Source organism: Cydia amplana, chromosome 2 (assembly GCF_948474715.1).
Source record: "Cydia amplana chromosome 2, ilCydAmpl1.1, whole genome shotgun sequence".
In the NCBI taxonomy this organism is placed as follows: Eukaryota; Metazoa; Arthropoda; class Insecta; order Lepidoptera; family Tortricidae; genus Cydia; species Cydia amplana.
Window position 1 is genome coordinate 752,245 of NC_086070.1, and position 26,151 is coordinate 778,395.

A 26,151-nucleotide genomic window follows, 5' to 3' on the forward strand; every position below is an offset into this window, starting at 1 on the left:
CCTGTGACGTCAGCAACAGTGACAGTTGTCGAATTGTTGCACCTGTCGCCATGGTGAAATAGGGGCCTGAATGAAATACCTTATTGTCTGTGGCAAAAAACCGTCTTGAGTAGGTAATAATAGGGTATTTTCCTATTAGTCAAATCAGTTTCCTATTAGTCAAATCAGTTTCCTTTTTAGAACTGGTAAACGATTTGCTAATATAGAATTTATATGAAACATTACATCGTGACGTCACGATCAACTCACGTACTTTTTATATTTCTATCCGATTTATTAAATAAGACTTGTGCTTAAAAATACCTGCTATCTATGTTTTCTAATAATTATCTGGTGCTTTATTTCATGCATGGCGTGAAATTATTTATTTGAAATACAGGAAAATATCCTATTATAAAAGCCATTACGGTATCAACGCGATCTCGGGTCCATATTGCCCCGCGGTCGATGGCGCCGCGCACGCGCTTCCAACTTCCGCCGGAAATCACATCGTTCCACTTTTCAAATTTTTGTTACACTTTATTTAGGCTTTTGAACGTTGATAAGCAAAACTCGGTATGTTGCAGTTCGTTGAAAATAAGGGTTGGTAAAAATACGAACCTTACATACACCTTTAATACTATTATTGTAGTTTTTTTTTGTAATTCGACATTTAGAGTCTTTATACATCTCTATGTAAAACTTTAGTTTGATTAGATATTTGCCGCTTAGATGTATTTTATAATTGTTGATGTGTTTTTTTTTTGCTTGTGTGTACATTCCCGGCCAAAAGTATGGAAACAAGCTTGTATTACAGTAGAAAAATGTGTTTCTTTTTAAGCGATGGATTGTGTACTACACATTGACAATTTATTAAAAAAATGGTTAAAATAATAATACAACATTATACAAGTAAAATACTCAAATGCTGGCTATGATAGTAGCCAGTTAAACATTTTGTTAAAATGTAGGTATGTGTTAGTTAAAAGGGTATTATCCTGTATTTTTTATTCTTTTGGGGCTGCCTAATGTAAAATTTAGAATTCAAATATACCTACTAACAAAGAAAACAACCTTGATTCCATACTTAAGGCCTTGGGTGTAAATTCCATGTTGACGTATAAAAGTGCCCTTGTGGCCTATTTGCTGAATAAATGTTGATGTTTGATGTTTAGTACTCAACTTCGCCTTAACTAGCATTAAATCATAATGCCTTGTATCATGACATTAATGATCGTTTATTATATAATTTAATATAAATAAGTGAATATGAATGTAATTCAATAACTTTTAGTATATCTATCACTATCACTTCATTTCACATGCAACAATCAGCGTGAGCGATCTTCAAGGTCGTACCAAAAAGAGATCAGAACCGTAACAAGTTGTTACATCTGAACGAGCTCCAGAGCTGTTTGCACAAAACGGCAGTCAATCGGACGGCCAATTGGCAAATGAAGCGAACGCTAACGCCATTTGCGTTCTGGTTGTCAAAGGATTTACTATAATTAAGTTTATATAACAAGTGCATATATGTATTAGATACCTAGGTACTATATAACATTTTCATCATAAGGACTCATTCTTCTTCTTTTCGTGTCGAGGTTCCTTTTTCATACGATGGATGTCAAAAGTCAAAAGCATTTATTGCAAACATATTATTATGGATGCCCAGTAGGCAGCGGTGTTGACAGCCCTGGCTGTCGCGTCCGTCAGACCCAGCTCCGAGCAGTGATGCGGGCATGCTGGGCACGCCACGAGATGTGCCATGGTTTACTGTGCCGCAGGTACATTGGGTCGAGGGGCTACGGAGCAGTCCCCATCTGGCCATGTTTTGCTTACATCGTCCAAGCAAAAATGGGCTCATTTAGACGGTGCGAGAACTCGCATGCGAGTTTCATTTTTATTTTTTTATTTATTCAGGTAATTACAACACAATATCTAAACTTAATTACAAAAGTATCGGTAAACCAGTAAGGTTTGTCTCGATACTCCATCCGCGGTACATTTTATACAACAATAGAATATCTTTTAACTTAAGAAACTACTTACATTCATAACATGCTCAACTTAATCTATCATTTAAATTACAACAACCGACACCACTGCACTGAGCGCTAAATAAATAACATTTTTTCCTTATCCTATTGTTCTGCCGACCGGCCGCTATAACTGATCTAATCTGGTAACCTAACTGGTCCGCAATGTAACCAAAATCGTAAGCGGGTTCACGCGCCGTCTAAATGAGCCCTAATATTTTTTGTTTGCTGAAGAGAGAATTAGCATTTTTCACGAAAACTGCTTAATTCCGGGCACGTTTTTGTCCAGGTTCCGTGCCATTACACTTTTTCAAGTAAGTATTTTTTCTTTTCTTTTTCCTTCGGGATCACTTTTTGACTTTAATTAGCTACAAGTATTAAAGGACTTTTATTCTCAAAGGCAAAGTGTATTTATATATAGTTATTCTCAAGGGTAAATTGTTCAAACTTTTTTATTAATAAAAATCTGTCGTGGTTAAATATTTGGTCAAACTAATTTGTCAGTCAGTAAGAACCAGGAAAACTATACTGATCCTTTTCTTTTGGGTGCTTGTACTAGTGTAAGACAAATATAGTATGATTCTCTCTGTCTATGTTTGAAATGAGACAGTCCTTTGAAAAACTATAGTAGTAGTATTTGTTTTTCGAAGGAGCAAACTTGTTGCTAATATTGATACTCTGTTCGGGTAACCCGAGTCAGCGATAGATTCCAAAACTGAACCAGGAGCATAGCGAGTTGTTTGAAAAGTAGAATCTTGAGCGTTGCGAGGGTTCCAACTGTTCCAAGGTACGCGGATTAAACAAACTTTGCTACGGAGTATAACACCAAAATTTTTCCTCACACTGATGCAAAGAAAGTACTAAATATAAAACATTAAAAATGAAATACAAATTAATGATAATAAATACTACCTAATTCATGTGGTATAAACAAAAATATCTGGGAGACCGAGCTTTGTTCGGAAAACATATAAAAACTCAAAAATGCGCGTTTTCCCAGAGGTAAGATCTATCTATATCGATTTTTGCCCCTGAAAACTCCTATATATGTATATCAAATTTCATCGAAATCGTTAAAGCCGTTTCCGAGATCCCCGAAATATATATATAAATAAATATATACACAAGAATTGCTCGTTTAAAGGTATAAGATAAAATCGCAAACTATACACCGCTGACTATAGGTATGGCTCCACTTAGCTCTACCTCACGTCCCCATTAATCTCACTTTCGTTGGATATTGCACATTTTCCTCTTCCGTTACACCTTGGAAGGTATCAGATGCCTGATTAGTCGTCGACCCAGTTCCGAATAAATCTGCCGACTCACAATGGAGCCTTTTTTAGGCTTCCGTATCTCAAAAGGAAAAAAACGGAAACCTTATAGGATGACTCTTGCGTCTGTCTGTCTGTCCGACCATTCCCCCCCCTTTTTTCTCCGAAACTACCGAGTCTAACATTAAAAAAAATACACAAAATATATGCTGCGGGAATGCTGCCTGCGTGATGGGCACCTTACCGAGGGGCCTAGGTTTAGAAGGTAGGTTTTAGGGATTTTTATTTTTTTTATTAGGTTTAGTTTTAGTTATTTTATTTTATAAGGTACTTAAGTATTCAGTTTGTATTTTTTACGTTAAATAAACATTTTCCTTAACAAAATATATAGATCTTTACCTATAAATGACAGGAAAACCTAATAAAAAAGTGCAGGCAAGCGTGAGTTGGACTTAATTACGTGGTTTTTGATCCGACCCCTACGGATTAAAAAAAAAAGACATTTCATTCACGTTCCACATAAAAAAATACATTACTAAAAATTAGGTAATGTACGGAATCCTTCGAACGCGTGTCCGTATCGCAATTGACCGGTTTTTTGGTAGGTATTTGTGGGTTTTGGGCAATCTGAGGCAAGTATAATAGGAAGGCAAAATGGGTGTTGGTTTATTACATGTAGTAAAGCGATTTAAAAAATTTTGCTTTGGATGCGGTGGGGTTTTAGTTAAAACTAGCTTCCGACCACGATTTCGTTTGCAACACAAAATTTGTTATCTTGAAAAAGAAAGAAAAGTTTTGATACACAAACGCAAATGTTTATCAACAATATGCCACAGTAAAAAAAAAAGGGCAACGTATTTCTGGGCCAGTATATACTTACAGTAGACATTTCTAGAGACTGAGCTGAAAGGATAGTGTTATCTAAGTGATCTACAATCGAGTTAAGTAAAGCTGGATTAAATTGTAAAATAAAATCATTAAACTTAAATATTTTTATATCAGGGACAACCCTACAAAGTTATTTACATTTTAAATTGACACATGTCATGCCATTCATTAGGATATACTTGCTAGGGTTGAAACATACAGATTTTTGCACTAATGTTTAACAAACTGTATCTCAAAAGCGGTTACAAATATTAACGTGATTAATACCTATGTGAAAAGTAAAGTACGTAGCCTAAACAATTTCCGTTTTCATAAAAGTCCTTCGTTCTGTTCCACCCGATATAACGCGACTGTTTTATAAAAAAAGTTAATTATACATAAAATAAAAATAGGGACATTCTATGATCTAAGTAAAAATTTAACTTCGTCCCCTTCAAGTAAATTTCTCAAATCCACTAACTTTTAAACAGAGACCGGCTATCGTTACAAAAAGAAATCTCCTCACCACTTTATAGGGTCAAACGTCGCCCAGTATCGACCCTAGGCCCATCGCCTATTTTTAGCTATCGACCCATCTTCCATACCTACTTGAAATTTTCAGGACCGCCCCATTGGCTGAAGCGGTATGACGTCACAGAAACGTATCGACCAATGGCGAGGCTGGGTTCTGCGCATGGCGAGTGGAGGCTTGCGAAGGCGATGGCGCTTGGAACCAGTCCGGGCCTGCCGCGTCCAGGTGTGCCAAGCTACCGCCAACACAATTTTAAGGTCAATAGTTTATCCGCCATTTTTGATTTTTGAATTTAGAACGTTTCATCTTTCAAACCTCCGAGTAGTGTTTTCCTTAGTGTAGTTTTAAGTGCTTAAATGTTTGTGCTTTTTTGAAAAGTTACGTAATTTTTACGTAAGGGTTATGTGATGTGTGAGGGAGATATGGGAGTGAGTGAGAGGGCAGTAGTGATATTAGTGAAGGTCGTGAATGCGGTACATGGAGTGTATACAAAAGTGGTCCTTATATATATGCTATTAGGTTAAAGTGTTGCGGTCGACCGTTAAGTATTGACTTAATAATTGAGTAATTGGAATTTTGATTATTCATTGAACAATCAAAAGTCTCATATGGCAATTAAGAAACAAACAATGATTTAAACAAAAATAATTTAACTTGTAGATGTCTACAAAACTAGGACAAAAATTATCTTAACACTAAATATCCAACCCGAAAAATATCATTTAAAATTTTTTCTACGTTTCAGAAATGTAGGAGTATGTATAAAAAATAATCGAAATGATAACCTCCTCCTTTTTTAAAGTCGGTTAACAATCCACTTAGATATTTATATGATGTTCATAGTGTCCTAATACTTAAATTCTAATCAAAATAATATTCTAGGTTTCACTGCCCATTTTTCTGCTAAGTAGAAAAAGAAAAACCAAGAAAAATTACACCCGACACATTCTCATTTGTGAACCAAATTAGAACATTCAATAACCTTTTGTGGTGATCAAAATTCGTGGGTTTAAACCTCGGTTGTGTGAACAGCAAAAAAAAACCGGCCAAGTGCGAGTCGGACTCGCGCACGGAGGGTTCCGCACCATCAACAAAAAATAGAGCAAAAAATCATGTTTGTTGTATGGGAGCCCCCCTTAAATATTTATTTTATTTTATTTTTAGTATTTGTTGTTATAGCGGCAACAGAGATACATCATTTGTGAAAATTTCAACTGTCTAGCTATCGCGGTTCATGAGATACAGCCTGGTGACAGACGGACGGACGGACGGACGGACAGCGAAGTCTTAGTAATAGGGTCCCGTTTTTTACCCTTTGGGTACGGAACCCTAAAAATCATTATCAAAGAAAATTCAAAAATATTTTTAAAATTCGGTCAGGATTCTTATCGTCCACAGACAAGGAATTAGTCTACCTCGTTATAATATCAAACGATTTAATAGCTTAACTATATACTATAATAATACCTACCTAAAGTAGGAAGTCAGTCCAAAATAACTCCGACTTGGCAGGCATAGTCAAAATCTGTGAAATTCATATGACTTTTACTACCTATGGCACTCCCACACTTTGTACTTAGCTTATATTATACTTATATAGCTAGCTTCTGTCCAAGATATCGTCTGATATAATAATTTCTGCGATAAAACTGTCCTATGTAATGTTAATATATATCAATACGTTTTTAACAAGCATATTAAATTTTCCTTTTTTATTGTGGAACGTAAAGTCTATTTTTTTATTCGGTAGACGAAACTGACACTTCGTAGTATGAAATGACATTTTATGTTCATACTATGAAATGTCATTTTAGTCTACCGAATAAAAAATAGACTTTAGGTACCACATTCTATGTCTTTCCCTGGGACAAAAACTATCTCCACAGCATATATTTATTATCTCTCTAAATCTTTTCATAGTTTAAGTGTAAAAAGGTAACAGATAGACTAATAGACATAATTGTTTTAACATTTATGATATTAGTAAGGATTTCAAATCAAGATAATCTGCCGTAGTCGAACTTTAAGATATTCACAAAGACGACACGTACTAGATCCATTCTAGATACGTTATAGTTTAGATTTCAACTAGTTCTCTTTTGCAGCGCAATTCGGGCAACCAATATCACTTTTACGATGGATCGTGTTAGATATCTATTCGATGTGAATTAGATCTCTAAGTAATATCTTGTGGAAATCGTTCAAGAGTATCTCCAGAATCGCGGAAATGTCAAATTTGACAGGTTAGATCTTAAACATATCGTTATCGTATCTTGGCGATGTCTAAAAGATATCTAATAGATGTCTATTACAAAATCCGAATCGGGCCCCGAAAAGTTCGTTTACCGTCGGGTCTACGAACCGTAGCGGCGTAGCGGCGCGTAGCGCCCGTGGGCGTAGTCGCTACGAGATACTGAAATCAAAATGGTTGCTTGTGGAAATAAAATAAAATATCAACGTTGACTTTTAAGTTATGATTATTTTGTATATACCCTTTGTAATTAAGGCATAAAGGTGACAGATATTATGCAAAATTTAACCCTATGACTTTTAAATAAAGTTCAAAATCAGATGGAAAATGTATTCTATCTGCCTTATAAAGGCTTAAAACACTTAAACAAATGTAGTTAATGAAAGTGAAAATGTGACAACTATGACACGACAGCAAAAAGTTCCTAAACAAAGTTTGAAAATTAACTAAAAAAAAGGAAAATAATAAATCCTATAAATAGAACCTTTAACCCTTTAGCGGGCAAGGCTCAAAAAAATCCTCAACTCAAGCCTCATCGCCAATCTATAGCACAAAAAAAATTGTACAAGAAAAAAATACAAAAAGATGATGTTATAGGGTGGTTTTTTTTGAGACCCTTGCCCTATAAAGGGTTAAAGAAAATAAAATTAGAAGAATAAGAATTAAAAACAACCCAGTGCTATCATTATGAAAAAAAACTGATTTAAGCATTTATAAAATTAAATGTTCTTGCGACATGTTACCTATCGCACGTGTATCGTACAACGTTTTACAGTACATATGACCCTTTAAATTTTCGACGTAGTTACCTACGTAATGTGCTAATTATAGCACAGGGTATTGTAATGGAGCACAAGCTGTACTGTAAAAAGTATTAAAACACTCGTGTGGTGTTTTACGAAACTCGCTTTTAGCCCGTTTAAGAGGCCGGTATCGATTTTAGTCGCAAAAATGTAAAATTGATAGATTTAGTCGATTAAATTGTACACCTTTTGTTACGTAATAGAAATAACAATTACTGGTATCTATTAGCACGTCTTCCACTTGTACAGATCAATTTTTTGAAAACAGACTCACTAAGTTAGTAATGATTGTTTTTCTGATGGACGTTTAGGTAAACGCGCGTAAAGCACTGATTTAGTCGATCTTATTTGTAAATTTCGTAAAGTTTGGACTGCTAAAAATGGTAATTTTGTATTACACATATCCTGTACTCCAACTTGCATAGACTACATTTTTGTTATATGATATTGAACAAGAGTAAACGAAACCTGACGAAGCCTGCGTTGCGGATATAAAAGTATGGTCTCTGAATAAATATTTTATTATTTGCTACATCATGAGATATAGGCATGAGCCTATAAAAAACAAGAGTAAATGAAAGTTAGACGAAATAAATTTTCACCAGAAATTACTTCAAAACAAGTGAACATTTTCGTGAAATACGACTTAATTTCAACGTAATTTTGGTACTTAAACAATCTACAACATTTCCTGAAATTGTTCTTATACATCATTTTTTATAATTTATAACTATAATTTTTGATGAATTTTTAAAAACTGCCCCTTCTCGTCATATATTGCCGGTGACGCACGCGCGGGAGCACATTATTAAAAGGCAAGATGTGAAGACGTGCTAATAGAAACCAATACTTGTTATTTAGATATAACGTAATGTCAATTTATTTAAGTATAAGGTTCCGTTGTTATATAATATTCAAATTAATTAAATATTGCTCGGAAAACATATAAAACTCAAAAATTCGCGTTTTCCCAGAGATAAGACCTAGATCGATTTTTCGCCCCCGACACCCCCCATATAGTAAATTTCATCGAAATCGTTAGAGCCGTTTCCGAGATCCTCGAAATATATTAAATAAATAAACAAGAATTGCTCGTTTAAAGGTATAAGATATAAGATACGATTATTCATGTCATCATTATTTAAGTTTTGTTCGGGCGGGATCGATGAAAATAGTATTCGATTCACAGAATTGGCATTTAAACTATGAAAACCTCCAACATTAGTCACGCTGCATGCTCAATGTCAAATCAAGAACAGGTTTTTTATAGTTCATACACTTAACAAAAACATATTTTCAAAATTACACTGCCAGATAAGTTCTTTTTCCACATGCAAATTTTTCCTTTATCGTGAAACTCGCGTCATTTTCGCTAGGTACCGGAAGTGGGCCCGGGCCGGAAGTGGCGGAGTGCCGCGTTTCCGGTTCCGCTCGAGACAAACTTGCGACGGAACTTGAGACTCTTGACGTTGTTTGCCTTTGTAGACTTGTGAGACTTACCAGCATAAGGGCATTACATGAGTTACATTGTGTTAATAATGTGAAAACTTGTGTATATGCAAAAAAAGAATTAGTTAAGTCCCCGTAGGTACAGGTTCTTCTCTCACTCTCACTGAGCGTAAGCGTGCCCGAGATGTACGTGCCCGGCATCGCAGATATCCGGGTTATGAATTATATTTTTCTAAAGTTTTGATAACTAAAATGTAATCAATCGTTAAGTACGATCAAAAATAAAATTGCGCATTTTTAGGTTTTATGCAAAAATTGTCACGAACTGTTAAAGTGCGTTTTAGACCTATGTTCGTGATTTTTTTCTATAGAGTGAAAGTCAAGGAATCAGGTTTAGAATCGATTATGTTACTAGTGGAAGGCCTCAAGATTGTTAATTATATTTTTGACAACCGTATTGTATAGTAATCTAAAAAGCGCTACGATTTTTCAATAGCTCTGCTGGCTGAACCTACTTGCACCTTAAGAAAAAGAAATCCTAATTTTTACACTACTTAACCTAGAGCAGCTATTTCTTTATGATACATATGATATGGTATTAGGTACCTACTCGAAATGCATCTGGCTCGGACCAATATATGTACATATAAGTACGAACGATATGCATAGGTCAATGATCCACTAATATAGTAAATGCGAAGGAACCTCTGCTTCAAAGGGCTTTATATTGTTACAGAGCACACCATGAGCGGCAACTGAACAAACCGATACATATCAAAACATGCACTGATAGCTTAACCAAACAAACTATACTAGGCTAGTTACAAAAGTTTACGTGGGGGGCGCCCCCTGGTGAAAGTGGAGGAAGAAGGCGCGCTGTTGGGGCGGCTGCAGGCGCTGCGGGGAACTGCGTCGCCGGCGCGCGTGGCCAGCTCCATCCGCGGGTACCTCACCAACAAGGTTGGGTCGCTGCATCTCAGGGACACAGGTATGTGGTGATATAAGCCCTGCGTTTATTAAAAATGAGCCTGGAGTCATAATGAGTAGACGCTGGGGTGTGCGTAGACAGCACCATCCCCGGATACCTGTCCAACAAGGTTGGATCACGCAACTCAATTGCACAGGTACCTATGTTACGAGTATGGTGAGCCCTGTAGATATTAGATAATGAACTCTTTAGAGGGCTAAGCGGGGAATCTAGGCACCGGGGAGTGCGTGGCAAGCTCTGACAAAAAATGTTGGTTTATGCAGGGATAATAATAATATTTCAGCCTACGAGTATGTATGTCGTACTGCTGGGCACAGCTGCTGGGGCTGGGGGTGGTTAGTTATTACAGATATGTACAATCATATTTTGAAAGTTATACTATACTTTTTACCCAGGCTTGATGATCCAAAAAGTACAATACGAAACATAATTTTTAGTCAACATTGAAGCTGCATTAACATTGTGACAAGGCACATGTGTTCACAAAATCTGTGTCTGAACAAAGTAAAGGAATTATAAAGGGGTGTATTGATCGGTGTGTTACATAACGGCCGTCGCAACGTTGCCGCAGCGGTTGAGTGACGTCGCCTGCAGCTGTTACTATCCACTGTTTATAGGATTGAAGTTTCACTTTATAGTAGCGTATAAACTGATGCTCGACGTTTTATCACTGCTATAGCTCTAGCAGCACTACAGAACTTAGGCACTTTTGAAGAATATTTAATACAGAAAGTGTTACTTTATTCAGCCAAACTGACATACTTATTCCTACAGATACTTTGACAGTCTCTATTTGATGCTGACGTACAGCGAGCTGGTAAAGTGCATACCTGCTTTATGAATGAATTTCATCCATAAACTGAGTGCAATGTTCCAGTTTTGTGTACTTGACGTCTATAATTATTACAAATCTGCATTTATTTAAAATATGTATGACATAGGTTTTTCTCTTTAGTCCGACTTGGGTCTGATTTTTATCCCTGGCTGAAAACACTTATATCTAAATTCTACTCTAGGCCGTTTTAGGAAAATACCAAATAGGTACTATTTAATTTTTCTTGATTACCAATAATATCTTTCGAATATCACATTAAAAATTAAACAAAGCACAAAATTTTAAAACCAATGTTCTATACAAAGCACAAAAAATACACAGAAATATTTACATTTCATCCAAACTTTTTACCAACAACAAGCCCAAGTCAAACAACTCATAAATACGAGCAAACAGCCTCTGCAAACTGCAATAATGAACCTTACGTCATTGCATTAAGGGTCAGCTGCAGCTAACGAGCAAATATTTGCACAGACTGGGCAAATAGGGTGCGATATGTCATTAGCAAAGGAGCAGTCATGTTGGTTGAGACTTGGAAAAATAAATAGGAAAATTCTGTAATTTGCTTTATGGTTCGGAATTATTTTTCTTTTGTTTTGTTTTTAAAGGCCCTGTTACTTTCGTTTTTAGATCTTTTAAGCTTTGAAGATATACTAAATATTTTTTTCCTACATTGTGCCTATTTTGTCATGTTCTGTGTTCTTAATGCAATTTGCTTGTTTGATAATGATGAATTTTTTACGCCAGTTTTCAGCTGGGGGAATATGACTCCCTCTGTGCGTACCTATACTTAATCTATCTATCTATATAATGCCTTCAAACCAGCAATTCTTGTTTATTTATTTATTTATATATATATTTCGGGGATCTCGGAAACGGCTCTAACGATTTCGATGAAATTTGCTATATGGGGGTTTTCGGGGGCGAAAAATCGATCTAGCTAGGTCTTATCTCTGGGAAAACGCGCATTTTAGAGTTTTTATATGTTTTCCGAGCGAAGCTCGGTTACCCAAATATTAGATATTTATATGTGTAACTCGACGAGTTTAGGTACTCAATACCAGCAAATGCAGACAGAGGCTAAGTCACATTTCATAGATAAGGACAGTCAGCTGCAGAGATAGTGTACCCCCTCTATCCTTCCTTCTATGCAGGGGGGTCAGTTATCTCTGCAGCTGACTGAACATACAACTTGAAATTTGAATTTACTTTGCGCGATTACTGCAAACAATTGAATGAGTTTCTTACATTTGTTATGCTGTATATGTGTATAACCTATTCGACACTTACAACATAATCAAATATTATACTATCAACGTTTCGGCAACCAATTAAAGCTTAAGTAATTATTACAATTTAATATTTAAAACACTAAAACAATTACCAGCTAATCCAATTCTCACGGGCGGACAACAAAACCATAAACATATCAAATTCTGTCATTCTGTCACGGCACTATAACCCAAACCACTTCCGACCGCCATAATTGACAGAAATTGACACGCTTGTCAATTATCGTTAGCTCATCATAGTTTCCGAACTCCGCGATCCCCGGCGTAATTGCATCAATTAGGGTTCATCCGGAGAGGGAGGTTCTTGTTTCTTGGGTAATTTTTCTCGTGTATTTATGGTAATTAAGGGTAATTTTGAGTATTATGTAATAGGTTAATTTATTTTAAATTTCTAGATAATTGTAGTAAAGAGAGTTTAGGTTATGACTATGATTTTTATCGATAATAATTGTAGCTTAATTATTCCTGAATTCAATTTTTTGACTTGAAAAGTACCGTGACACACTTATTTTAAAATACATACACACATCACCTGTCACGACATATCACTCACATAAACACACACACACACACACACACACACACACACACACACACACACACACACATATCAAGTGAAATCTGAATCTGACTGAAATTACCTGACTGGTCCGTTTTAAATATATTGTAATTGTCTTGAATTACTTGGTCATAGAAGCAATATTAAATTCAAAACCAAAGCTATTGAACACAGAAATTAGCCGAATTATGTCAACAGAATCCTATACCTACTGGGAAATATATATATTTCACATGTTATAGGCCAGTTTATTACTGAAATGTAGGTATTTTCAGGCTTAAAAATATCAAACAATATTCCATTTTAACCCTCACTCCCTTTCAGACGCGAACTAAGTACGTTTGGGTCTAACTTTCTCCATACATTTACCCGACATGGCAACAGAGGGGAGAGTGGGGTCGGACACTCCTGGGATATGAATATTTGATGCCGACGGGCCCCGACCTACCCGTACAGTTGGAAACGACGGAGTTCAAATAGACGGGAAATATGTTTGGATTAAGGTGAAAAATATTTGTGTCGAGTTTATAAGAAAATATTATAATATGTAAATTATAGCTTAAATATTCAATTCCGTATGAAACAATGACACAATAAAAATAAAATAAAAAGTGCCTAATAAAAAAAATGGACGAAAACTGGAAAACTTTCAGAATACAAAATATTAAAGGCATAAATCTACTATTTTTTACTTACTTACTATTTGTTACTCGTCGGCTTTTAGGTCCTGATTACCTATTCCTTCAAGTGGCAGGCGGCCGGCTCGTGGTCGATTAATTTAATTAAATTTAAAATTGGACTAATTAATATAAAGTTCAATTTCCAACTACATAATTATGAGTATTTCTATTATTAGTAATTTGGTACCGTCTGGATTTTGTCTAGATAATAGGGTTTCTACTAAATTACTAAATTAATGATACATATTTATACGATTAGAAATAAATTAAAATTAGACATGTTTTCCTGTTTGTATCCTGTGTCTATCGAGCTAACTTTTAATTTTTATTAAAATCGACTTTTGTTGAAAACACGGCCAAAATGATAGAAAAATATCTATACACATGTTAACCGTACCTGCCAATATTTGGCACTTAGATAATGCAAATACTGAATTACCGTAAGCCAAGGTGTGTTCCCCTAGTCGGGGGTGGGAGCGGCTTATTTATTATTTAAATAGCGGGATGTATCGATTGGGGTATGTTGCGTTACGTGTCACGTTGGAAGATGTAGTTTATGTATTTTATAATATAAAGCCTCTATCCTTCCTTCTATGCAGGGGGGTCGGTTAGCTCTGCAGCTAACTGTACATACAATTTGAACTTTGAATTTATTTTGCGAGATTACTGCAAACAATTATTTAAATAGCGGGATGTATCAATTGGGGTATGTTGCGTTACGTGTCACGTTGGAAGATGTAGTTTATATATTTTATAATATAATTAGCTTCATCGGTGTTAAAAATGTCAACCATATTTTTATTCCTTATTTGGGGGATTGATTTTCGAATAACTTTTCTTAATAAATCTTCAATATTAAAAAAACTAATTCCAAGGTTATTTAACGGCGGTTAAAGCATTTGGTACCTATATTTAAAAACATAGATTCATCAAATAGTATAACATGTGTAAGAAAAAAAATCGTGCTTCTGAGTTTGGCAGCTAAGAAAAAAATATGTTGTGGTAACTAAATTGTCAAAACTTCCACTTTAGACATCCAAGCAGAGACACGAAAAAAAAAAACAATAGCGGTCAAATTTTCCGGACCAATTTGTATTAGAATTTAAATATCTAAGACAATTAATGAATCTTTGCTAAAAGTAAACGATAAAGGAATTAATTTAAACGAATTTTAACGAGATATAAAAATACTGCTCACCAAGGTATTTCAGTAATAGCTCCGAACCAATCCCCGGTGTTTTACGACACTCACGGGAGCCCGGGGTTGGCCCCGCACTGACAATAAATCGTTACGTGACTTCGCCTTTCAATTCCGGCAGATGGCGCTGAAATAAAAGGATGATTTTGAAAATAAAATGAAATGAAAATTTTATTTTCAGCCAACTATTGGCCCATGGATAAATACCTTAAAACTAGCACATGATCAATTTTAATCAATTAAACCTAGCTTAAAAAACGCTCCCGACATTGTCTGTGTAGTAGAAAAGAAGCGTGAATTTATGACATACTAGCGATCCGCCTCGGCTTCACACGGGTTACACAAAACCTTATCAAATTATACACCGAAACCTTCCCCAAGAAACACTAGACTATATTGATACGTGAAAACAGCATGATTATCCGTTCAGTAGTTTTTGAGTTTATCGCGAACATACAAACACACAAACAGACAGACGCGGCGGGGGACTTTGTTTTATAAGGTGTAGTGATATTATTATATTGGTAGAGTCACCTGTAATAATATCTTGCACAACAAAACGCGCAAAAAAAAAGCAAGCTTTCGGCCCTAAAAATATCGAGCTAGACACATTTCAACATTTTACGTAGTTCTCTAAAAAACTTTCATACCCTGCGCTAACCCCTTTGGGCATTGGATTATAGAAAGCTCTTTGCCTTTTATGCCACTAAAGTCTTTTTACTAGTAAAAGCAAGACGGTGTATATTTTTCGTCTTTTACTAGATCTATTTATCTTCTCTGTATATACATAAAAATAATAAAGTGAAATGAAACGTGTATTTTCTCGCGGGTAAATATTATGGTACCTACGTACATATACCTACATAATATATTCATCGCATATTAGGTACTCACAGTACTACATTTACTTAGTGTCGGGCTAAAGTTATAAGATCGTGAAATAAAACTATTAAAACGGATTATATTGCGTATATTGAATTTATACTACAGACATCCCGACGCGACGTTTCGAACTCTTTTTACAGCGTTCGCGGTCAACGGGTGACTGAGGAAAAACTACACTGTGCAAAACTACCCACATACAAAATAATGAACCATCATCATACAATTCAGGCTAGTTAGACATGCAAAATCATTAATAATAGTTTTATTTCATGAGTATCTATCGCGGTAACCGAAGACAATATCACTACATAGTATGTATAAAACAAAGTCGCTTCCCGCTGTCTGTCTGTCTGTATGATTAGATCTTTAAAACTACGCAACGGATTTTGATGCGGTTTTTTTAATAGATAGAGGGATTCAAGAGGAAGGTTTATGTATAATCTGTTAACCCGTGCGAAGCCGGGGCGGGTCGCTAGTTATATATAAGATCGGTCAAAAATATGTATTTATAAATTATTACTTATTTGCTGCGCTGTAAATGAGTCCCGCTGAGTTTCTTGCGCCGCCGGTATTTTCTTGGGGCTGAGGTGTAGGGTTAGAACCGGTGGTAGTTTCTGACATTCATAAGTGCATTGTCTAGAGAATAAAGACTCACTTTCACGTGTAAATAAGTTTTTCGCAAAAATTTCATTTTTGGTACAAGCTTTTATCGCTGACTGTACTTTTCTTACGACAGACAACTAATACTCATCGAGACAATTCTAAAAACCTCTAACACAATTAGGTTGCGTTGTTTCATCACAGAGTTCCTATGGCCACCTCCTGTCTTCATCATCAGACCAGCTCGATGGTACCATAATATTGCATTGTCACCCGACTATGTAGTGTATGCAAAATTTCAGCTCAATCGGAAACCGGGAAGTGGATCAAATTTAACTTGCAAGATTCCATTACATTTTAGTTACATACAGGTCGACCTAATAAAAGCGTGTTAAAAGAAAGTAGGTACTTGAGACATTCTTAAGGGGCCTCTTAAGGGGTATCGGCCTGTCAGTTCTAACAAAAAGTTGACAATTCTGAACAACTGACAGGCCGATACCGTCCGGCGGACTGGTAATCAGTGGGCCCCTTTACTCGTTTTAATTCAACCGACATCTCAGAAACAATCTAAACCGCAAACTTGTAAAGATCTCAAAGCAATACCAAATTGTTCCGGTTACTCTAACAAACGTTGTGTTACTCAAAACAATTTGTCGAATTTCCCCTTTATTAACAAAAGACTTAAGCCCTTTGCGTCCTAAGCAGCCTTATTGTGCCACCAAACACACTTAATCCTACTTTTAATGAACACCCCGCTCTCCCCTTACATTTATTGCCGTTGTACCACAATGCGGGGAGACAGGGGGATGTGGATCTGGCCGGAGGGAGCTAAACTTAATTTTTTGTTAAAACTTTTATGTGTATGGAATTTATTTGTTTTTAATTAAGTAGGGTGCAGCTAATGTAATATTCATTTAGTAGGTAGGTAGGTAAGATCGCTAGTAATAAATTAGAAATTGTTGAAGTTTAAGGCAAATCACTATAATTTTATTACATACCGATGTTATTTAAAAGTGAGCCAGACCAAGATAACTCTGCAGCGATTTGTATAGCACAGACGTGCAATTGTTATTTTAAATGTCAAACTTCTATGAAATTATGAAGTTTAAACAATGTTTCACGTCTGTGATGTAAAAATCACTGCAGAGTTATCTTGGTCTGACTCTAGACGATAATTGTTCGAAAAATCAATAAGTATACTATGAATTTCACGGGAGTTTTATAGTTAAGAAAAATAGGAACACTTTTGAAAAACGCCCAATACTTTGTGTACCTACAGTATTCCAAAAAACATGGATGCAGAGATAGAATTGTATCCCTGAAAATAAACTCATACATACCCATCAGCACCCCAGGCCATTGCAAATCGAAAACTACATCACGTACGAAGGGGAGAGCGGGGCAGGTCGGCACAGGAAACAGTTAGTTACGGCGATAAATGGTGCTCGGGCCAGAGGGCGCTGATTACGATGCGGATGCAATCTCAATCCCGGTTCCCTATTTCTAAATGAGCATATGTAATCGTATTTTATTATGACATATGACATTTTACAGCCGAGCGTACTGTATCAAATTTGTTACGTAAAAGTGTGAGATTTTTTGCTTTTATATTCAGCGTTTTGTAATTAGAGGAATGTGTCGTAGCATTAGTTTTGGGCAATGAAGAGTTTGTAAAATTTATACGTTCTGTATTGCGGGTAATTTGGGCCCCCTTTTCATTGGTCAGCTGTAAATTTAGGATTTGCGGAAATTATGCTTGTCTAATGAAACAATCTTCAAAATGAAATTCGTTGGCCACACATTTATAAAATTTATGATTTGATCGTAGTTTGCTTATTTAATAAAATACTTATTTTTTGGATAAATTTAATTTAATATTGTTAAGATTGTAAAATTGATTAGTCATAGAATGTCAACCAAAATAAATGAACATACAATACAGTTTATAATAAAACTATCATCGCTACTTATGTAATTAAGTATCTTATTAAAATGTTTATAGTTTAATAGTAAAAATTTGAAATTAATCATATTGTATTATAGCGTATAATGCCTATTCTAAATAAACAAAAGAAGTCACAATCAGAGTGATATTATTTATTCTACGCAGATATTTCTATCTGTGCTTCCCCAATTACAGCATTCTCCGCATCCGTCCCGGTTGTTACAGCAAGCGTGGCGCCGGCACCCATGGCGCGTGGCGCTCTCTGGACTACCCTACAATAGACCCCGCATTTTTATTCTATGCAGATATTTCCTATCGGTGCTCCCCCAATTACAGAATCCTCCCCATCCGTCCCGGTTGTCACAAAAAGCGTGGCGCCAGCACCGGCATCCGTGGCATGTGGCGTAACCTCTCGAGACTATCCGACAGTAGATTCTGTATTTAAAACTAATAATATGGGATTCCCTCAAATAGATCGAGTTAGCTCAAAGATAAAACAAAACTTGTATTACGGATAACAAAACTTGCACCAGTAGGGCACGACTGTATTTCGGCTGCGAGATAAACCACCTGTCTTTTTCTAACTGTATTAACTATTTATAGAGGGGGACGGGCAGTACCTAGTAGTAGTCTTAGTTTAGTAGGATATCGGTGGCCAAGAAGCATACGACCCGCCTGATTGTATGCAAATGGCGACAGGCCAATAAACACCTGCAACACCAGAGGGGTTCCAAAAACGTTGCTGGACCTTAAGATGGGAGTACGCCCTTTTCTTGAAGGTTTGAAGGTCATATCGGTCCGGAATTACCGCAGGCGACAGTTAATTCCACCGTTTGTTTTACAAGAAGCTTTAATGAATCGAGCCTCAAGATGTACCTACTTATAAATGTGGCCGTGTTATTAATAAGTTTAGGAGTACAATGCTTGATAAGTAACTTAGGTTAATTTCGTATGCTATATCTAGTAGAGTAATCAGCGTATCCCACTCACCCCTGTGTTCCCGGCTTATCGAGATCGTTTGCGTAATTTGACACTTGTAGTGTGTCCATTCTGGCGCTTGTGCGATTTTGCCCCACTTCCCCGGTTATCGAGATTGTTTTGACAGTATTGGTATGTTAGCGTTATGGTTGGCAGGATAAGGATGTTTATTGGTTTTCTATGAATAGGCGCGACTTAAAAAACCGGCCAAGTGCGAGTCGGACTCGCGTTCCAAGGGTTCCATACATTAGGTCCCACTCACGCTTGACTGCTTATTTCTAACAGGTTTTCCTGTCATCTATAGGTAAAGAACTATATTGTGTATTTTTTCAAAATTTTAGACCCAGTAGTTTCGGAGATAAAGGGGGGAGGGGAATGGTCGGACAGACAGTCAGACAGACAGGCGCACGACACGAGTGATCCTATAAGGGTTCCGTTTTTCCTTTTGATGTACGGAACCCTAAAAAATAAAAGTGTATTAGTTTAAATAATTTTAATGTACACTCAACTGCAAATGTACATAGGTAGTACATACCCACTGTAAGAATGAATTACATTCGTACAGGAAGTATGCAATTTTGCAAAAATAAACAAATATAAAAAAAACAACGGGTTGCACTCCGGGAGTGCCGGCAGAAGTGAAAACTCAATGACAATGTAACAGTGTTTCGATCAAGTCACGTGTCCGTCTTACGGTCACGTGATCTGTCGCGAGTTTAACATTTTTTCCCCACCTCAAAAAGTGCACAGCGCCGCTAAAGAAGTTTTCACTTCAAAAATATACAATATGTCCATGCCCATATATTAAGGTATAATATCTTTGTGACTTTGTTCGTATCGATATTTTGAGACGTAACCCTAGGTGCTGAAATGTTTGAAAGCGCTAATTTGTTTCGGGGTTTGGTTCCATTGTAAAAGTTACGCTATACGACAGCTTGAAAAGTATGACGAAATGTACAAAATATTTGTGCTATTATAATACTTTTTGCATCCTTGAACGGGAGTTAAAACTTGACCAACACATAGATAAAGTAATACTTCCCTCCCCTGTGCACCCCTGAATGTCTTCAGGCGATTTCGGCCCGGTCCAAAATTACCGCCATTTTCTTTTAGTTCCTTCCCCGGGTTCTATTGTTAGGGGAGCGTGGGGTAGATTGGATCACTAACTTTTGTGGTCTACTTTACGAGTCTTGAGCACTTTATTGCATACGGGTTATTTGAAGGCTGAGAGGTAGGTGTATGTACATTTTTGAATTAAGTAGGTTTTCTTTGTTTGTATAGGGCTGTATTTAAGAGACTAATTAAAAAACTAAATTAGTTTTAAACAGAAAACGGGTGTATACTTTTGTACTAAAATGTGCTGCTTCAACATAAAATATCTAGGTGATTTTGCAACCTCAACGTCGATAATTTTGCAGATACACAAAAATAAGAAAATTGTCCCAAAAATAAATATTAATAGATTTTTTTTGGTAGGTACCTAATTGATACTAAAAAGTCAGATATCTTTATCCCTCCTACCATATTTTTAAATATCTTTCAACATTGCTGATCAAGCGATACCTCAACCCTTTCTATTTAAAAAAAATTATAAATTCAAAGTTCCTAAACGCCTTGTGAAAAGTTTCTTACACCTAGTGAATAATTCATGGCGACCAATTCTTTGCGAGGCAGCAGGCGGCGAGGCAATGAAGCGAGGCGATACGCTCGTTACGATAATGTCAAGGAGGGGGACATTCGTTGATTTATCTTCCTTACGATGCTTGCATTTAACGCAAGTACTCGTATTAAAAGTATGATGTTAACAATTGACTGTGACGTATTCTTTTTTTACTTTACTTCTCACAAAAAAAATTGTAGACGGTAACTAAATGAAAATAAGTAAGAAACGTTCCATAAACATAAAAAAAAACTCTTATAAATTCGCTAGTGTGTATAGTCCAGGGACCGTTACCGGTATAACTAAAAATCAAAATATCTCATACCTTTCACAATATTTCTTTGATATTATAGAATTAATGATTGATCACATTAGCTAATATACATAAACAAACCGTGATACCGCAATTGAATACCGGTTTATTTGTATGAAAAATATACCGGTATCGGGTCCCTGGTATAGTCCGCCCTTCCCGCGATGATTTGCAGCCTAATAGCCTGCTTGTAAACCGATAACATCCGACAGTTATGGCCCGACCGGCGCGCGCCTAATCGACCGAATAATCTACAACATATTCCAAGATACTTTAGGGTATTTTGTGGCATGGGTATTTCTATGAATAAAATAAGTTTATGCAAAAAAATATGTTTGGTACAAGCTTTTATCGCCGTGTGTACTTTTCTTTCGTTTCAGCTCAATCGGAAATCGGGTCAAATTTAGTTCCAAAATTTGACCCACACTAACAGATTAACCACACATATGTACAATTGTACATATATACATAACATACTAAGAGGGCAAGTTTAATAAAAGCTTGTAAGAAGTGAGAAGTATTATTAGAGCATAAGGAAATACAAAATGAACATCTTAGCTTAAAATGTTACCTTGCCTTTTTTGTTACCAATGAATAGTTAGGGATATAGGAACGTTAGATCAGGCTGACAGATGTAGCTGACTGACAAATCTGTCAGTATATAGCGGAAATTAGGATAGTTGTGTCTGCCGGCAGACCGCCGACAGACACATTACTACATTATTAGCACCCAAAACTACTAGGGACCAGGATGTTTTTACCTATTAATTTTCGTTTTTTGCTTATTCCTTAAATCAATTCTAACAAATTAATATTCCGTGCGATTTTCCAAGTTGACTTTTATGAAGATCTAAAAGTGCAACGCAGTATTAGCAATGCAAAGGTCACAGCTTATATAAAGCCCCCCAGAGGGCGCTTGCAGGGGTAATAAAGGCGTTTATTGCTCTCCAGCAACGGTATTGCTTCCAATAATCTTATCTTATCTTCATTAACACTCCCACTCACGTACACTTGCACTAGTTCTATCTAAAACTTCATTCGTTGTTCCCGGTATTTACTTTCGTGACGAACTTAACCTCAGGATACGATAGGGTAAAATGGCAAAGACAGACAAGGAGAGCTGAAAGCTGAGAGCAGGAAAAAAGCTTAGGAGAAGAAGAAGAAGACTTTCGTGACGAACTTATTGTAAGCCCCAAGATACAGGCTCAGCCTAGTTTGGTGCTTACCGGACACCTTTGTGATTGCCTACCTATTTTATTATAAATAAATTATTCTTATTTTTATTCTTATTCTTATATAATATTTATATCTGTTCCCCTAGTGTAAATTTCATCCGATAGCGTGACGGGCTATAGGCTTTTGCGTTAAGAGTCATTTTGAGCGGGATTTTGAGTTTCCAAAACGTCACGCTTGGCGCGCTGGTCAAAATCCCATATACAAAATATACATAAAGCACACGCGGACGCTCGTCACGCTATCGAATAAACACACACAAGGGGCTCAGTGTGCAAAAATAATTAAAACACGAAAAGTAAAACCCATAAAAATGATAATACTCTGAAAAAAAAACCTGTTATTTTAAAGTTATTAATAATAAAAAATGTGACTGAGCTAGATTCAAATTTAACAATTTCTTATTGTTTTGAACTGGGTTTGATACGACCTTTTAATGATTGTCTTTGATTGAAGCGCATCTCACGCACGACTTTTACTTAATTTCGCATGCACCTATCAGCGTGAGCGATCTTTAAGGCACAATTACGAGTATGACTGTAACAAAAATAAAATTTCATAATAACCGTTTCCTTCAAATAATATATTTTCTATGTATTATACCTTTTTTACGATGATACCATCCATGTTATTTATTGATAACGCTTCTATACCTTAACAAGCGTCATAAGCTTTCCTTTACGTTGATTTAACGCGGGGCGGAAGGCTAGAGGATTTCTTTATTGGTTATGGTTTTTCTGCTTCTTACTAACTTATGCGGGTACGCAATGCCTTTTCCGTTATATCTGGCACATGTCAGGGTTTAGCTATGACATAATACATTTTTGAGGTGTAGACTTGTGCGTAAATTATCATTATAATTATGTGGAAATGTTTTTCACTGTAACAATTACTTACACATTATAGTTAAATTAAAAACAGGAGATTTAAAGTTATGGTTGAGATTTAGCAAAGGATGGCTTATTAAACCATAGCGATGAGGTAAATATGTATAAGAAACAAGCAATAATTCTATGTAATGCACCTATAGTATTTAGTAAACCATTATCAAAATCCCTAACACGGTATACTCATACGAAGCAAGCTATACGACACCCTGTAAGCCTGTTTTACTTAGTTTCACCTACATTAGTCTCCCCACAAGACGCTCCTAACGACCTCCCTACCATTACACTACTATTTATATACAGCGTTTTAACTAATTCCTTACCGAGAGACCAGTATAAGCTTGAACTACTTTTACCAAAAAGAGATTCTGATACAGGGATCGATTTAAACAAGGTGGTGCTGGTTGGATGTCGGATACAAAGTGTGTGAATAAACGTGAAAGGAAAGTATCCAGACAGTTTATAGTTCCCGACGGATAGAGAAAGCGTATAATGTTTTCCGAACGTATACACACCTCGAAACTGGGGTATAATAATAATTATTCAGCCTATATACGGCTTACTGCTGGGCACAGGGCTCCTCTCTTGCACGAGAGAGATTAGTCTATAGTCTCCTCGCTGGCCCAATTCGGGTTAAGTTAGTATCTGGGAAGAAATTCAAAGGGAGTCTTCCCTTTGAATTTCTTCCCAGATATATGTATGTTTTAAGTTTAATTTACTTGTTATTTTTGTTTGTAATATGAGATGAATGTTAAATATTTTATAAATAAATATGATTATGCATGTTTACTCACGATGTTTTCCAGATGAAATGATATTCCGTACATAGCAATTGTATTCCGTAATGATAGTCTTTTGGAACTGAAAATTTATTAATTTACTTTTTATTAATCACCAAGCGATTTGTCCTTTACCTGCGAACATTTATTAAGTATACAAATATGAGAAGTACCTATCCACGTGTATTGCGAGGGTGTCTTCGGCCCCGGTCTCCCCCCTCAATTACTCGGTGCCCCCGCCCGTGAAAATTTAATGACTAACGGTTTGTCTGTCTCAAATTTACTTATTTTCTATAGGTATATATTGAACTAGAGTATTTACTTCTTTGATTATGATTTCTGTTTAATCGACTTACCTATGTTCAATTAAATAATTAAAAATGTAAACTAAGCGAGTAAAAATGGTTTTACTGGCAAATATTATATGTAAAGTTATTTCTATAGTAATAATTGTGGGAAGCCTGCGGCTTTTAAGAATGCCGTTTGATCGGATTTAGACTTTGAGATTTTTGTAAGTTTATCGGAGGTAGACTATACAGATATACTTTGGAAATATATTTTTGACTTATTAAATAGTTAACAAGGCCTCATTTCACTTCTACACTGATACGCAGAAAAATTGTGATTCATTAGTATGAGTCAGTATTCTAAATTGAAAAACTTAACATCTTGTCTATGTACGGGATTGATTACAGCCGAATTTTTAGTCACATTTTATTTTATTTTATCGGTAAGTATTTTTTCTGCTCTACACAGCACAACAGTGGTTTGAACCCGCAATTTATGAACACCACACACATGAAAGGTTAAGATACTCGGCTATAGTTAGTTAATTTACACGAGCTAAATGTCTCACTGACAAGCTAAGATCTTGCTTCCATCTCCCACGTGTTTCAAACTAATAATAATTATAAACGATTAGCAATACCAATTATAACAAGAATAGCGAACTCAACACGTCATCGTATGACGGCAAACATGGCACACAATTAATATCTTCCTGTATCATGTTACCCCCATTACTCAATCTACACATGTCTCCCCTGTGCGAGGGAGGAAGCCGAGATGATAACTAACGTTTCTTCTTTTAATACGTAGTAGTATTTTCATTGTGTGCGCGAGCCCAGACGAGTAGTAGAATTATCACAAAACCCTGATGGGCTAACGCGAAATTCTAGGTTTGTTATTAAATCAAAAATAAATAAATAAATAAAAATTGCACAGAAACTTCACTACATTTGCAAGAGCAAACTCCAATCAAAACCTTTAAAAAAAAACTTACGATAGAAAAACACGAATGTACATGTCTAATTTTCATTTATTTTCATTTGTAGGTCTGTTACCTATATGGTTACCCTATATACCACAGCACAGCAGTATAATTTTCGAATAAAATAGCTAGAAAGTAATGGAGATAAAATCCATATCTTCCGTCGCAATTTTCGCGCTAGCTAGCTACCACTTGCCACACTTGAAATATGTGTTCAACTATATTCATTATTGATTGAATAACAAGTACATTCTATTGTCACTTATGAACTGTCAGTTCGGGTAAGGGTTAAGTGGCAACGAAAACTCGCTTATTGTTAAATTTACCTTGACAAATGCCCTTACAAGTGCCTTAACCCTCCAATGATCACAACGGGCATTGTTAAACCCGCTTCAAAAACAATGGGTATCGGTATCAAGAGCCCTTGGCTGAACCGACGCGTGACCTATCGCTGGAACGAAAACCCTTCGGTTTGAAGGGTTGACAGTAGGATTATTCATTTTTTAAACGACTTCAAAGAGGTTCTGGATACGTTGGGATCTTTTTGTATGTATGTAGGTATATTCCCAGAATTCTCGAAGTTTTCTTTAAGCTGTATCTTTTACTGAGGTGTACCGCGTACGTGCCAATAAAGTGTATTCTATATATCTATCTATGTATTATATTATTGCAATTAATGCCCGATACAGCCCCTGTTACCAATTCAAGTCAGTTATCCTATGATTAACTTTTGTTATGAGATAAACAAATGCTTTACGTTAAAAAAATACACGTTCAAAATCTTCACCCATCATTTTAAAATTTCAAATTTTGCTATAGCATCCAACAATGTTGACGAAACCGGATTACAGCTGA

The 26,151-nt window shown here is 36.0% G+C and overlaps 1 protein-coding gene across 1 annotated transcript in view; it reads left to right on the forward strand.

Moving 5' to 3' along the window:
- Nucleotides 1-4,797: 4,797 nt before the first annotated feature.
- LOC134662001 (vesicular acetylcholine transporter) overlaps nt 4,798-26,151 on the forward strand; it is a 35,524-nt gene continuing 14,170 nt past the window's right edge. Inside the window, exons 1-2 of the mRNA XM_063518238.1 lie at nt 4,798-4,948; nt 9,931-10,182. The gene's annotated coding sequence lies outside the window, so the exon portion shown is untranslated. The remainder of the gene's footprint in view (nt 4,949-9,930; nt 10,183-26,151) is intronic.